This window comes from Pithys albifrons, chromosome 3, assembly GCF_047495875.1.
Source record: "Pithys albifrons albifrons isolate INPA30051 chromosome 3, PitAlb_v1, whole genome shotgun sequence".
Taxonomy (NCBI): Eukaryota; Metazoa; Chordata; class Aves; order Passeriformes; family Thamnophilidae; genus Pithys; species Pithys albifrons.
The window spans coordinates 43,897,337-43,913,308 of record NC_092460.1 but is presented as its reverse complement, the minus strand read 5'-3'; the positions used below and the strand labels follow the sequence as shown (position 1 = coordinate 43,913,308).

The window sequence follows — 15,972 nt, the reverse complement described above, 5'->3', positions numbered from 1 at the left end:
GCACTTCGCTGGCCAGTTTGAGGTATGTGGAACCTGCTCCTCCCTGGGAGCTGGAGGCAGTGCAAGCTGAGGGCTTACCTGCTGCAGAGCTGGACTTCAGGGTTACTCCAGAAATGGGAGAGGGAAAAGAAAAAAGATCTGGAAAGGTCTTCAGAAGGTGAGCATGTGTGATCTTGAGAAAGCTTTTTGTACTCCTTATTTTGCTGTAGCATTATGCCCAGCCAGGGCTCAGCACCTCATTTGAAGGCTGTCAGCACAGTTTGTGCGTGTCACAGCAACAGGGATATCCCACCTTGATGGAGTGAGCAGCGTCAGTGCTGTCACCTGTTGTTGTCTGTGCCATCTCTGCTGGTATGTCTGGACCCTTAGAAACCAACCTCTGCCAGAAGGTGATTTTTCTGTGTCTTTTCTGGGTGTACACCCCCAGTCCCAACAACAGTAGCTGAGGTTGCTGTTTCCTCCCTTTTTCATATTTGCTTTTGCTGGCCACTTGTGTGTAGGGTTGGTCTGGGAGGTTCATTCTCTAAAGTGAGCCTGTCATGTCAGAAGCATTGCATCTATTTCTTAACCAGTTCCATTCTAAAACTTGCTCCAGAGAAGTGTATGTGAGAAATGAGATGTGGGACTCAGAATTCACCTGACACCCAGTGCGTGTCTCATGGCTGGAAGATCTTGGCAGACAGGTCTTGCCTTCTTTACTCAGGTGTATGTTTACCCTGTCTAACCCTCCCCTCTACTCTGATATGCCTTAAATATTGCTTGTGTATTGAAGGTGATAAAAGGCCCTGTGGGTCATTGGTGTTGGGAAAAACCTTAGGAAACTGTGCAGTGCTTGGAAACTTCTTTTTGTGTCCCAGAGCAAGTCTCTCAGTGTCTGTGTGAATATCCGAGGCTGATCTTTTGGAAGGAGCTTGGTATGATGGGGCAGAGAATAGGACTACAGCCCCCCCGATGTGTGTGAGGACCCTGTAAGCTTGTCCAGGGCCAGGCCGTGCTCAGGCCATGACCCCAGAGCCTCAGCATCCCAGCATTGCAGGCGCAGTGCCTTGGGAGCTTGGCACAGGGAAGAGGATGAGAAACTATTAGAGAAATATCGTGTCCTGTGGGGACTGTTGTGTATTTTAAGATATTCTATTTGTTGTGTCCTGTATTTTAATTATTGCCTTACTGCTTCAGCTCTGCATGTAGCATCGCTGCCATACCATAGCCAAGTACAGCATGGGGGAGGTGGAGTAAATGATGTATCCTCTCTGGAGTCTCCCGTTAGTGCTGTTTAGAGTGTGTTGCTTGTGTTGGCAGTGAGGGCTGATTCGCACATGATGGAGCCATAGCATGGATTGGTGATCCTTCAAACTGTCTGCAGTGTTCTCACTTGGAAAAGTGGTGACAGTACTGGCAATCAGAGGCAGTGGCAGATGAGTTCAGTGAAAAGCATGATTGGAGGGTAGTAAGTACTGCACCTTGGCATCTTTGGCATGCACTGGCAGATTGTGTGCAAAAAATATTAAAAATGAATGCTTCTCATTTTTCTATATGTTGAAAAATAATGCCAATTTACATACAAATTGATTTTAACATAGAACCTTGTATCATGGGTATTATGTATAGAATCTAGATGTGACTTATGTGGCTTGGAAAGGTGGGAGAGAAGTCAGCGATGTCAGGTGGTGATTTTTGTACAGAAAGGTGAATTTCCCAGCTGACGGTCCCTGAAAACCCATCCCTAAAACATTCAGACCTGGTTTCTGTCTGTGTAGTGTCTCGTGGAGAACACACAACCCCAGAGATGGTGTTTGTCATTCACCTGCTCTCTGCAGAGCAGCAGCCTCCAGTCTTCCAGATCGCAGCTGCATTCCTGGAGGTCAGCCAGGGGGGCAGAACTGCCATCGGTGAGTGTGGAACAAGGTTCTTTGGGATAAGCCACTTCCTGCTCGTGTCAGGAGCTTCTCTGGGGTTTGTGGGTACCCCCCTGCTCTGAGAACATGTGCATGCCTCTCTCCTGAGCCAAGGGTTTGCACAGGGGTCACTTGTGAGCCACACTGGGGGTAAGTTCTCTGACATGGGCATCATCAGAGGACTAATTATTTCCATGAAAGCAGCAGCTCTTGGGCAGCTCCAGAGTTATTTCACTTGTTACATACTGACTGAATTATATGGTTTTTGGCTCCATTCACAAGAGCACATCACAAAGCCTGAGGGATATTCCCAGCCTAGTGTGTGAGGAAGCAGAAGCCACCGTCTCTTTCCCTGGCACAGGGATCCAGTTGGCTGTGAGCAACACGGATACGGCTCCCAAGGGTCTTTTCTTTGAGCTGGTGAAGCCTCCCCATCATGGCATTGTGCTCAAGTACAGTGCAGGAGTGCAGGAGCTCATGACAGCAGGTGAGTTGATAGCAGTTTGCCTCAGTGCAAGTGTGTGCCCATCCATATGCCTGGTTTAGTTGACCAGGAGGAGAGACAGATGCCCCTGGCAGATATGGATGCATCCATAGGGAAGCTGTACCGGAAACACCAATTCCTCCTCTTGGTGAGTCCTCTGCTTCTGCTCCCTCTTCGGGAATTTCTCTGACAACAGGCAGATCCTGAGTGTGAAGAGATGAAGAGTGTGTAGTGCCTGGAAAGCAGAGAGCCTGCCCTCCTCTTCAGAACACTTCTCTGATTTGCAGGACCGAAACCAACCAGAAGTGACAGATAAGTATTTCCACGATGTGCCTTTTGATGCCCACTACACTTCTGAACTGTCTGAGTTCCACTCGGTAAGCAGCATGCCTGGAGTCAATGGATTTTCTCTCAAGGTGGATGCTCTCTACAAGGTGTGGACTTCTGGTAGCCCAAAAGTAACTTCTCTGTCCAGGATCTCCCAAATGCTTTGTGAAGTGTAGGCTCTGGGCCTTCAGAAGCCAACTCTGACACAGACAATGAACATAAAGCTTAAGATGACCAGAATGATAACTTAAATCTTTTTCCCTGAAGCACTCAGGAAAAAGTTCTTTAAAACCATATTATTCACACCCCTACATGAATTATTGCTGAACACCTCTCCTGGTGCTCAGCATTACTGCAGGTGCTCAGAAAAACCCATCGAGCCACTTTGTCAGGAACAGGACACAAAATGCACCAGCTCTTGATCACGTGATATAACAAACATTGTTAACACACCCCGTGAGCTACTCTGCCCCTTTGGCAAGGTGGAAGCTGGACACCAGTGGTACCTCCAGGTGATCTACGTGATCGGCCCCAAGAGGGCGGCGGGGCTGCGAGTGCAGCGCCCCCTCACTCGCCACTGCCCACGGGACCGCACAGACGTGGTCGAGGGCGCCACCAGGCCAGCGCTGCACGACTCCTTGGTCTACGACAACGAGGGCAACCAGGTCAAGAACGGCACCAACATGAAGTCGCTGCTCCTGGGGAGGGAGGAAGCCGCTGTTGCAGCCTCCCTGTCCCAAACGAGCACCTCGCTGGGCAGCGTCTGCGCCGCCCTCACGCTGTTGCTGCTGCTGGTGCTGGCCGGGCTTTGCCTCCTCGCCAGGAGGTGCCGGAGGCTGTGCAGGAAGCGCCAGGTGGCCGGGGCTGCCCCCAAGGAGCACCCCTGAACACCAAGGTGGAGCTGCCCAGGGGCATCCCACAGGCCGCGGGCAGCCGGTGCTGCACCGTGAGGAATGTTCATCCACGGCAGGAAAGCAGCAGCGTGTACCAGGGCAAGGGCAGGAAGGGGAAGCAGGTGAACTTGGAGGTCAAAGTCCACAGCAATTTGCACAACAGCACGGGAGTGTAACAGAGCACAGGCTTTGGGAAAAGCTTTTTATAAACTCTAAAATGAACATAGCCCAAAACTGAAAAGCCAAATAAAGTCACACTGCTATTTTTGTACTCTGGGGAGGAGGAGTAGTGGCTGTCACTCCCCTCTGCTCCCTGGGCCGTGGCCTCACTGCATGGCACCACCGGCCTTCTCTATCCATGGTGCTCCAGTTCCAGCTCTGCACTGCCCTTAAGGTGCCCAAGGGCCTCCAGCACCTCCCACCACGTCCCCAGGAGGGGACCCTGGGCCAGGTAGGGTGAGGACACCATCCCCATCTGGCATGGGCTCTGTGCCAGCCCAGGGGAACAGCAGGGCTTGGAACATAAACCTCACCTGGTGTGACCAGCATGTCCTTTCCTGTGCTGCCTCCTCCAGCTCTCCTCCATTCCAAGGAGCTTGCCAGGCAGGAACACCGCGGGGAAGGGGAAGAGGCAGGCGATGTTCTCACCTCAAGGGGTGGGGTGGTGGCCTCGGGGGTGACCAAGCACGAGGTTCCAAAAGCCCCGTGTGGGGTGGGGGGGGCTGCAGTACCAGCCGTGTCCACCGGAGGGCACCCTGCACTCAAATTTTGGGGAGGGGCACTCCAATTTTGGGAGAAAGGGGAACTCAAATTTTGGGGAGGGACACTCAAAAATTACAGGAGGGGTACTCAAATTTTGGGGATTAGCACTCGAAAATTGGGGAAAAGGGCACTCAAAAACTGGGGAAAGGGGCACTCAAAAATTGGGGAAAGAGGCACTCAAAAAAATGGGAAAAGTATTTAAATTTTGGGGAGCAGCAATCAAATTTTGGGGAGGGGAACTGAAACTTTGGGGAAAGGGGCACACAAAAATTGGGGAAAGGGACACTCAAAAATGGGGGAGGGTAACCCACAAAGTGGGGAAAGGGGCACTCAAAAATGGGGGAAAGAGGAAGTCAAATTTGGGGAAAGGGGAACTCAAAATTTGTGGGAGGGGTACTCAAAAATTGCAGGAATTGCCTCATTACTGTAATTGCCGGTATTACCATAATTACCCTTATTACCGTAATTATACCTTTAATTGTAATACCACCATTACCGTAAATACCCCCTACCATAATTACTATAATTATCCCACTACGTAATTAACCTTATTACTGTAATCACACTATTGCCGTAATTGCCCTTATTACCGTAATCACACCTATTACCATAATTACTCATTACCGTAATTACCGCTACTACCTAAAAGGTGCCAGAACACAAAGGGATGGCTGCTTTTATAGTGTTAATGGAGCTGCATCATTGGCACCTGAGAGCCCAAGGCTGCCACGTTTTATCTTGGCGCAAAACTCAATCGTTCCTTGGCACGTGTGGGGCTGGGAAATTGCCTTTTTTCAGCCCGAAACTGAGGACAGAGGGAGTCACTGGCTGTGCCTGGCACTGATATAAGGGACAGGGAGCCAGGGCAGGGGGGCACAGGCACTGACACAAGGGCCAGATAGCCAGAGCAGGGGGGCATTGGCTGTGCCTGGCACTGACACAAGGGTGAGGCAGCCAGGGCAGCTTTCCCACCTCTTTAGGCAGCTCTGAAGTGGTTCAAGAACACTCTGTCCAGGTGCAGGTTTGGGTCCAGCTGTAGGTGTGCTCTGGCATCTCCTTCCTAACTCTGACTCTGCAGGGAAAAGGGAAAGGAATCCATTGGAAACTAACCCAGATGGCAAAAAAATGCCGGCTATGGAAAGGCACAGCCCAAGGAGAGCCTGGAAATACAAGGACATAGTTCAGCAAAGGACCAAAAGCTCTGGAGTAGGAATTTTCCAACCCACATCACCTCTAAGGCTTAAGATGCTGCTTTGAGTGCTTCAGAGCTCTGTCCTGGTGCCACCTGCCCAACACTGGGACACAGGGACACAGCTGAGTTCCAGGGCAGTGTAGAAATGGGGCTGGGATCCAGGGAAATCAGTTCTCCAGACACCTGCAGCCTGGAGGACTGCATGGAATTCGGCAACAAATGGACCCAGAGTGCCCCTGTGGTGCTGCAGGATGTGCAAGGACTGATGACTCCCCCTCCAAAATGCCACACAGCACCGCAGGCTGAGAGTGCCGAGGGCAAATCCCCGCCAAATCCCACGGGAACTGCAGGCACAGTGCCCCCAGACATTCCCAATGGCAAATTAAGCCTGGCATTACAGACACAGTGCCCCAAATACCTCTCCCTGGGGAAAGAAACGGGGCCATGAAGACAGAACACCCCAAAACAGCTCCGTCTGGCGAGTAAACCCAGGAACTGCAGCTTGAGTGACTAAAAACATCTCTGGAACTGCAGTTTGAGAGAATGTAATGGTTTGACCCATGGCTTCCCCAGTAACCATTGTATCTAAGGAAGTTACAAGTATTCCACACGTGTCTTCCACGTAGCAGTGGGGGAGTGGTTTGTTTTTTTTTTCCCTTCTTCCGGTCCTTGGCTGAGGAGCTGGAGGGAGGTGGTGGAGGTCTGGTCCCTCCGGTGCCTGGTGGTTCTCCTGTCCTGGGTGAGATTGTTTCATTCTTGTTCCCCTTCCTTGAGGTTTTTAATTGTGTTTGTTTTGATTCATTCGGTTTCTTTGGGTTGGGTTGGTGTCTTCCCTATTTTCCAGCTAATCAATCCCCTTTTCTCCCTTCCCCTCTCCCCTGGGGGGTGGGATCCTACGTATTGTGTATACAGTGTGGTTTGTAAATGTTAGTAAATATAATTTATTCTTTTTATCCAGTTCAGTTTCTTTAGAGTGCATTTCTTTTCAGTTTTTTTTCCCTTTCCTTTGCTGGGAAAGTTCTGAGAGGGGGAAGGGGGGCCAGTCCAGGGTTGGCAACAGCTAGGCCAAACCTGCGACAGTGAATAAAAACTTATTTTGTAAAAATTATTTTTCTTTTCAGGATTGTCAGCGCCTTCATCGTCCCAAGGCAAACTCCGTGTCCCTGAGGTGTGTTTGGTTATTTCCCCTTTCACCCCACGCGTGCAGCTCTGGTGCAGATCTCTGCACATCCATCCACCTGCAGCAATTGGTGGAAAGTTCCAGTGGAATCTTCCTACTGAGCACACAGAGGAGTCACTGATCTCTTTTGTATTAGAAAAACCTCATTTACAGCTTTGGAAAAGTGAACTGGCACAGGGAATCCACAGAGAACTCTTTGTTATTATTGCTATTATGATACTGTGAGGATGTGCTTTTGCTTGGTCTGAACCTTTGCTTCTACAAGTGTTGGAATATTTGCAGCAGTTGTGTTTCCACACAGGGTACCTGCTATGAACCCCTTTTTTGGTTAGAACTGGGAAGATGCAGGCTTGAATAAAGCCAGCCGTGCTCTGAAATTCTGGATGGTTGTACTGAAGTATTTATTTTTGCTATAAATATCTCACTGCAGTAAAACAGCCAGGCCCAAGGAAGCCCTTGGTTATTGTTGCATGTTTTGATAGCAGTGGATTTCTGTTTCCTCTCAGCTTTGCTTTCTGGTTGCCCAAGGCAGCTGAAAGTGGGCTCTGATAGCCCCAGGAACCAGCTGCCTTCACTTTGGTACTTCCCCAGCTGGAGCAGTGGCACAGCCTGAGGTTTGCCACAGGGAGATGCTGCAGAGCTGAGGAGGGAACAGCAGAGGAAGAAGGAACAGCAGAGCAAGGAGGAACAGCAGGGGAAGGAGCAGCTCCTGACACTGGGGTAGGTGCTGCTGCTGGTTTTTGTCTTTAAAGATTTGTTTGTGTAGCATTTGGGGAATCCCAACAAAGTTAGGGGGAAAAGTATTGCCCATGTGCTTGCAATTTCTCTGGAAGGTCAGAGCAGCATTTTCAACAAGTCTCACACTCTCACTTACCTGCACATGTTGTAAACTTTGTGATATTTGGTGCTGAGGAACTTTAAACAGATTTTACTGTGGAATTCAGGGAAATTTGGGGGTTTGCCTGGTGTGGCTGAGAAAACAACTTCCACCTGTATGGGAAATGTAGTGAACTAAAACAGCTCCTGATATTTAACAGAAAGAAGAGGCTGACAGTTCTGTCCTGAAGCCTCTGGACAGACCTGGCAGGAGTGGTGGCACTGCCTGCAGGGTGGGCAGGAATGCAGAGCAGGCTCTGGACAGACCTGGCAGGAGTGGTGGCACTGCAGGATGGGGTAGGAATGCAGAGCAGGCTCTGGACAGACCTGGCACACAGTGTTTGCTCTGAAAGAGCTGTCACTGGTTTGGTCATGTTTGCTGAGAGAGGGTTTGGGTCCAGGCTGTGTAAGCTGGAAAATGAGAGGGAGAAATTGGCAGCTTAAAAGGGATTTATGAGAGGGACAAAATTGTGGAGTGTTTCAGTTTGGGTTTTGGTTTGTTTTGTCCATGAGGAAGAAGTGCTTGGCTTCTGGAGAGAAACCAGGGTGTGCTTTGTGGGCTGCTGAGCACACTCTGACAACAATAACAGCCCCACATCACCCCCATGTGTTTGCCAATCTCAGGGTGCTTTTGCCACTGTGTCCCTGATTTAAAGCCACCAGAGACAGTGAGAGAGGCAGAGCAGGGACCCTGCTGGTGGCAGCTCTCCTGCAGCCTGGTGCCCTCAGGCAGTGCCCCCTGCAGGGATGCCAACCCCTCTGTGGGGTGTGAGAGCCTTCCTGTGGCAATGGGGCAGTGCTGGCAGTGCTCCTGAGGCTTGCAGGGACTTGGAAGAGTTGGCACAGCCATTTGTTCTTGTGCTCTGCATGGAATTCTTGCAGTGCATTGAAGTGTCTCTTGCCCTGAGTGTGGTTTAGTGACTGAACCCCCTGACAGCTCCGTGTGAACACATCAGAAAGGGGCAGGAACACACATTGCACCAACAGTCTGACTGTGGGGGAGAGAATTCCCAAAGGGCACAGGCAATCTGAGAGTCCCTCCTTGGAGCAAACTTTGTGTTCAGACTGCCCAGATCCTGAGGAATTAGTGGGCACACACAGAGCTGCACAAAGGGGGACCCAGGGAAGCTGCAACAGCCTTTGCTTCAGCCTAAAGTCTGAAATACAAAATTGAGTAGAGAAAAGTGAAGAGGCAAGTCTTGAAGCAAGGGATAGAAAAGAAAAAGGACTGTGAACTTGTTCTACTGACAGTATTTGGATTTCTTAGGAAGAGGCCAAATCCTTTGCTGGTGAGCTAATAAGAATTGTTTATTATGGTGAGGGGTTTTATGGTAAATCTGAAGAAATAAGTTAAGGAAGGAAACTCCCTTTGAAAGCTGGAATTATAAATGCTTGTCTTCTTTGGCTGAGTAATGGAGTGAGATAACTTTAGGTCTTGTATTTTAATAGAGCAGATTATGCTTTGGCTTGTGAAAAAGAAACATCAAAGCACTGGTTTGAATTTGTGAATAATTATGGTCAGTCTCTTGTTCTGTGCATGGCTGGGCATCACTGACAGCAAAATACAGGGGAGGGCACAGGACAGCAGAGCTCTGGGGTGGGATGCAGGGACAGGGGAGGGCACAGGGCAGGAGAGCTCTGGGGTGGGATGCAGGGCTGGCACAGGGCAGCAGAGCTCTGGGGTGGGATGCAGGGACAGGGGAGGGCACAGGGCAGGAGAGCTCTGGGGTGGGATGCAGGGCTGGCACAGGGCAGCAGAGCTCTGGGGTGGGATGCAGGGACAGGGGAGGGCACAAGGAAGGAGAGCTCTGGGTGGGATGCAGGGCTGGCACAGGGGAGGGCACACAGCCTGGCAGCACTGCTGGCACAGGAGCTGCTGCTCCAGGGACAGCATAGACTGCACTGAGTGTCCCCAGAAGGACTGGCTGGGCTGTGCTGGTACTCAAGGCTGTGGCATCCACAGAACGGACACAAAGCAGGGCAGAATTTTAAGGGATGAAGCTTTGAGATGTTTGTCTTTTCCCTTCATGTTGTAATTTTCCTCTTTACTCCAGTGGCTGCTCTGTCAATACTTTCTTTGATGGATTCAGATTTGCTTTCTGGACTCAGATTTGGAAGGAAAGTGTTGCTCTACTCTGTATTATTTTGGACAAAACTGCAGTTCTCACAGACCCCAAAGCATGGCCCAGGACATGCTGCTGCAGAGGCACAGGGGAGGAGTGCAGGGAAAAGGGAATGGGCAGGTTCCCCTCCAGCTCCTGGGCACTCTTGTGCCAGGTTTAGAGCCAATACAAGCAGTGCTGGGACTGCAGCAGTTTGGGTGGGCACAGTTACCTGTCTCTAAACAAATGCCAGGCTTCTGCATCATTCCCTTCACTCCTCACTGTGGGACATGAGGCTGCAGAGCCCTCCTGTGCCTGAGGGGCTGTTCCTGCCCAGAGAACTCCCTGCCTCATGGCCCGGGCTGGGCACAGCTCTGGGGCAGTGGCAGCAGCAGGAAATGGGCAGTGCTCATGTCCTTTGGGGGTACAACATTCCCTGAGCACCAGAACCAGTGCAGGAATTGCTCAGTTGTTGGAGTTCTTTGGCAGTGGCTCGGGCCTTACATTGTTCCACTGGACCGTGGTGGGTGATGGGAGGAAAGGAAAGCTCAGCCCTGGGATTTCCATCTCTCACAGATTCTTTTCTAGAAATATTCTAAGACAATTTTTAAAACCCTGCACTTACCAAGTCTCACATAATGAGGTAATAATTAGGGCTGTATCAGGTATGAAAGAAGAGCAGCTCAATCCTTCAATTCCAGGAGAAACAGGTTATATCCACAGAAACCTGAGGGTGTGTTGAACTCAGTAACACCCACAGCCAGCAGAGCTTTGCCATGGCAGCTCCTGCCACCCCCTTTGCACACTCACTGACCAAGGGGCACAGCTGTGCCATGGCAGTTCCTGCCACTCCCTTTGCACACTCACAATGCACAGCCCCACACTGCCAGGGTAAAGGGGCATAGCTTTGCCATGGCAGCTCCTGGCACTCCCTTTGCACACTCATAATGCCCAGCCCCACACTCTGCCAGGGCAAAAGGGACACAGCTGCAGGTCCCCACTGTGCCCCTGTAGAGAGCTCAGGCTGCCCCAGCCAGTGTTTATTGTTCACACCTTTCTTGCAGCCTGGTAAAATTTCCCCCAATATGTTGCAGTGGGGCAAGTGTTTGGTGGGTCTGGCCATGCTGTGTCCAAGGGGCTCCTCTGAGCAGGCACAGGGAGGGAACTCTCACTCCAGGCTGGGAAATGCTGATCACCCCTCCTGGATTTGAGGTTCTGGTTCATTTTGGCATCATCTTACACATTCCTGTCTTAAAGGTCAAACTGCTTCTTGCCAGGGACAGCTGACAAAGGAGAATAGCAGTGCTTGAGGAAAATGCCCTCCCTAATGGGTTCATCTCCCTTTTCTCACCTCTCTGCATGGGATGCTCTTGGAAAGGGATTGGGGATGCTCCCCAGGAGCATTTCTGAGGCTGTGGAAGGCTCAGCCTGAGCTTTCCCCACAACAGGCTGTAAAACTGATGGCTGTCAGATCTGAGCAATACTGGGGGCCAAGGCAGGGGTCAAGTTTTCCAGCCCCTCAGGATTGGTCCATCAGTGTCCTTGGCTGCAGAGCTGAATCTGCACGGGTGCCCTCAGACAGAGCAGTTCTAAAGGACCTCACTGTCAAAGGAGCCCAAAGGAAAGTACATTGTATTTTTGTAGTATGTGTTTTGGGAGCTGAATAATAGAAAATGGGATTTTAAAATATTTTTACAAGCCGTAAACCAACTCAGTGTGTTACTTGCATGTCCACAGTGGCACTGCAGGTTTAGCTGGTGGGATTGGCACATAAAATTAATACGGATACAAAGACTGAGAACAGGCTTGAGTGGGATAAGGAACAGGAAAACCAAAGGGCCCAGGACTCTCAATGAGGAACATCTCCAGGAACACAACAATCCAACTTGAAAACTTTTCTTAGCATAAAACAACCTTCTCATAACTGGCTCTGCCGACCATGGGCTGAATCTAAAAACCTTTATTGAAACAAGCCCCTTTTATGGACAAGGAATTTTAATGAACAGGTAACTTTAATTAATCCAGGGTCTCTATGTTCCTGCAACTTTTATTTGGTGCTGAATGGGCAATCAAGAGAGATTGAGGCAGACCTTTATGAGAGGGTGGTTTCAATCCAGGGGCTGTTCCTAAAAACCTTCATTCATCTATCTCTGCAAATGAGTAACTTGAATGAATCCAGGGTTTGCGTGTCTTTTATCTGAGGGTGTTGCAGTGGGCACATTCTCACAGGTTCACACACACACACACTGACATGTGTCACACTCTGCTGAAATAGTGCAGAAAGAACTTGGGTTCAAAATATTTTCCCCAACAAAATTCAAACTCAAACAAGTTATCTGTTAATTCTAAAAACTGATTTATTATTTATTGATCAACTAATTGCTAAAGAGTGCAGAGGGAGAGGAAATAAGAAAGAAGTTGGGAAAACGCTATGATTGCTTTGTGGAAGCAAACAAAAAGAGAAATTATGATTCTTCTTACCTCTAAATAAGCAATTTTAACCACCTGTTTGTTTGGTCCTTGAATGCTGCTCTGAGGTAAACCTGTAAAATCATAAACACATTCCTTTCCCAAGTTCAGTTTAAAAGATTCAAACACAGACTTTGTTCACAAGTGTTCCTGTGGCCCAGAAGTAGCCTCAGACTCCCCTTCCCTTTGGTTTTTGCTGGACTGGTGTCACCTGATGCTTGCTGATCTTGGGCCCACAGAAAGCTCAGCATGGCTATGATTGATTTGAAAGCACATTTCAAACAACAGAAACTGTTTAAACTCATGGCCAGGCTCTGTCAGAATGCTCATGTTTGCCTGTGCCTATTGGAAAACTCTTGACTAATTGCCCAAACCAGTTAATGTACAGACCTGCTCCTAAGCAAAGATGCTGCATTTCAAAGTGGAATTGAAGCCTAATTTCAAAGGAGTGAGCCTGGGGTGGCCCAGCAGCTCCTGCAGGTGCCTCTGAGCATTAGAAAGGCAAATGAGGGTGGGCCAAGTCACCCTCCCATAAGTGGGCAGGACTGACAGTCTGAAGGGAATTGCTGCCCTTGTCTAAGGCAGTTCCAGTGGATCTGGAGGAGAATGAATTCCCCCCTCCAAGTTCTGTTCCATGCAGTCCCTTCCAGTCACTCCCAGTCTGTGTTTCACGTTGCTCAGGGAAGGGCCAGAGCCAAAGCTTGGGGAGCAGCAGGAGCAGACCTTACTCAGACTATTTTAACAACTTCAGTCATCTCATCCTAAAGGTTTTTTCAGAGAAAATCCTAACTGCCTTTGGGTTTACATAACCACATTTAGTCCAAACTGTATCACTTCAGGCAACTTTCTGGCCTTGCACAGATCAGAACACACTTTGGATTTTGCTTTAATCTTTCTCCTTCCTGGCAAAGAAATGAGAGATATTGTGAGTGGAGCTCAGTGAAGGCCAATTGCAAAGTTCCTGTCTATCACTTGGGAAATAATGAGGGGGAACAGATCCCAACAGGTAGAGGATGGAGCTGATGAGGATACCTTGTGATGTTTAAGGAATTATCTGTAGAAACCGAGTGTTGAGGGTGTAACTTGGAGATTCACTATGGACATTTCCCCCCAAACTGGAAGAGGCCTTTTCTAATGTTACTGAAGAATATCAGTGTTGCTATTCCTGCTGTTACCATTTTAACTTTCACCCCAGGGCTCAGGTCAGCAACAACAACAATTTCTACAGGGTTATCAGGTTTGCTGAGTGTTCCCTTTGCTGCTCAGGGATGCTCAACAGGCCTATTTCTGATCAAAATCATTTCAGTGGGAACTGTGAAGCATAAAAAGAATTAGATCAGTTTTCCTAAAGACATCTTTCCCTGGTGAATGCCAAGTGCAATCCCAGCAGGGCAGGGGCAGCAAAGCACTGTCTGTGCTTTCTCTCAGGGCACCTCAATGAGCCTCAGCTTTAGCAGGAAAGGGGTTCCAATAACCTGTGTGTGCTTTCTCCCTTTATGGATTCCCACTAAGCAATGAGGTGAAATAATTGTTCAAAATTACTGAAAATGTATCTTGGTCACAACCTCAAAACTGAGACTCGCGATGATTATATTTGCCTTCTCGTGAATGTAACTGAAGTTATTGTGTAGCAGAGGATACATTTGTGTGTTGACATTCTTCAATTTAGTGTTTGTGACATCTCAGTGAGCACAAACTGTGGTCACTTGGTTGCACCTGTTCCCACTCACTGGGCTCAGAATTCAGGACTGATTTTGTACTAACCATGTGCATGAGCAGAGATCACCAGGACAGGCTTCCAGCTCCCAAATGCTTCCCTGCAAGTGATCTGGGAGCTCTGGGAACACCAAAGGTTAGAGAACACCAGCTGGCACTTGCAATGCAGGCACAGGGGATGCTGCTCCAGAGCAAGGCAAGAAACCCCTGCTTGTCCACAGTGGAAAGGGATACTGTCTAAAGTTAAAAAGAGCAGGATAAAACTAACTACTGTCAGGTGAGCTGCACCAGAGGCAGCCTGGAAAAGGCAGAGGATGAAAATAGTGGAAGTTACATGTGCCAAGACTGGCAAAAGTCAAAGAGCAGAAATCCAAGCAAGGGAAAGAAAACATAAAACATAAACCAGGAAGGTAGAAAGATTATTTCATTTTCCCTGTAGTAATGAAACAGATATTTGGCTTCCAAGAGACCTTTGTTTATCCCTGAGCTTATGTGTCCTCATCCTGGAATGTTTGGAAGGTTTGGGGCCCAATCAGAACCCAGTTTGAGCTGACAGGAGCAGCATCCTGGGTTGGATGAGCTGCTGGAGCTGGAAAGTGTCACAGCCCTCCCTCTGGAGGGGCCACAGTACTCTGTGACTCACAGCCTCTTCTGTCACACTGAAATCCTTCCTTAAATCACAGCTGTTTGTTCTTGTGAGCTCAGGTTATTGCAGTGCCTGGTGAAACAGTCCCACAATGTTCCTGTTCTCCTGGTGAACATGCAAACAGGGGGCATGGGATTTCATTAATCAATTTCATTTCTTTTTGCTTTGAAATCTAGTTAGTAGTTTAATAGTGGCCTAGAGATTTAAGGAAGAAAACATGCTCAGGCATTCTTAATCTTACTTACATATAATTGCATAGAAGTAAAGGAAAACCACTTGTTTATCTTTGTTTTGAAGCCTGCAGATATTGGGGCTATTTGGCATGACGCATGTTGGTGTCAGCTGATGTGGGATTATTGGTGTCAGCTGATGTGGGATTATTGGTGTCAGCTGATGTGAGGGGTTTTTAAACCTAAAATGAGTATTGAATGTTTATGGCCAGTCTCTTAATAGTGCTCAGAAACACAGGGGGAGTTCTCCCCTCCCTCCAGCCGCCCCTGTGGTGCTGCTGAACAGCCAGTGCCAGGCACCCCTTGGGCACCCACATCTTCCTCCTGCTCCTGGCAAAGCGCCCTGTGGCTGAGAACAAACCCCCTGACACTGAGTCCCTGTGCAGGATGTGACTGACAGGCCCAGGTGGCATTCCTGGGGTACCATCCTGTGCACTGGGGGCTGTCCCAGCCCTGACTGCTCGGGGTTTATTCTTTCCAAAAATACACTTACCCTGGAGAGCGAGGCAGCCCCTTGGAATGAGAACGCAGCAGTCCTGGGGGAGCCCACGGCTGGGGAGGGGGGGGGGCCGGCACGGCCCGGGGGAGCCCCACGGGGGCCTTGCCCTCGCACAGCAGGTTCTCTCTGGCAGCAGCAGGCGGAGCTCCCTTGCCCTGAGCTGCGGTACACGGCGAGGAACACCCGGCCCATCCCCTGCTGGGCACTGCTCAGCGTTGGCATCTTCCAGCCCTTTTGTTGGGATCACCCCGAGCCGCCCCGGGGGTGTTCCCGGTGCCTCGGCTGTGCACGGCTCGAGGCAGCCCAGCAAACCTGTATTTGGGGAATAGAATATTCCATTCTTAGGATCAATCCAGGCTGCAGCCAGGCTGCATTGCATGGCTTCGTTTCAGGGGAGGCTGGGAATTGGTCAGTTCCCACATGGAATCTGTTGGTGCCTGTGGGACAGTGAGATCCAAGGACCTGCCCCAGCACAGCAAACCTGCCCATTTTGGGCAGAGGATTCCCCAAACACACCTCACCTGTGCTTAGCCAACAAACCTTTTTCAGGTGTGAGCTCGAGCTGCTGGAGCCCAACAGGGTCTGCAGTGGGAATCCAGTGGAGTAACATCTGCACCTGTTTAGGGAGACAAAACGGGGCTCATCCAGGCAGTTGCAGGCCTGGAACAGAAAGCCCAAACCCTGCGGTTTGGGGGTCCGGA

General features: G+C 49.7%; 1 long non-coding RNA gene across 1 annotated transcript; it reads left to right on the top strand.

The window, feature by feature from the left end:
- Nucleotides 1–6,217: 6,217 nt before the first annotated feature.
- LOC139669358 (uncharacterized) lies at nt 6,218–7,115 on the top strand. Its single transcript, XR_011697250.1, has 2 exons — nt 6,218–6,292; nt 6,675–7,115. It is a non-coding gene; the product is annotated as an uncharacterized lncRNA (long non-coding RNA).
- The last annotated feature ends 8,857 nt before the right edge of the window (nt 7,116–15,972 follow it).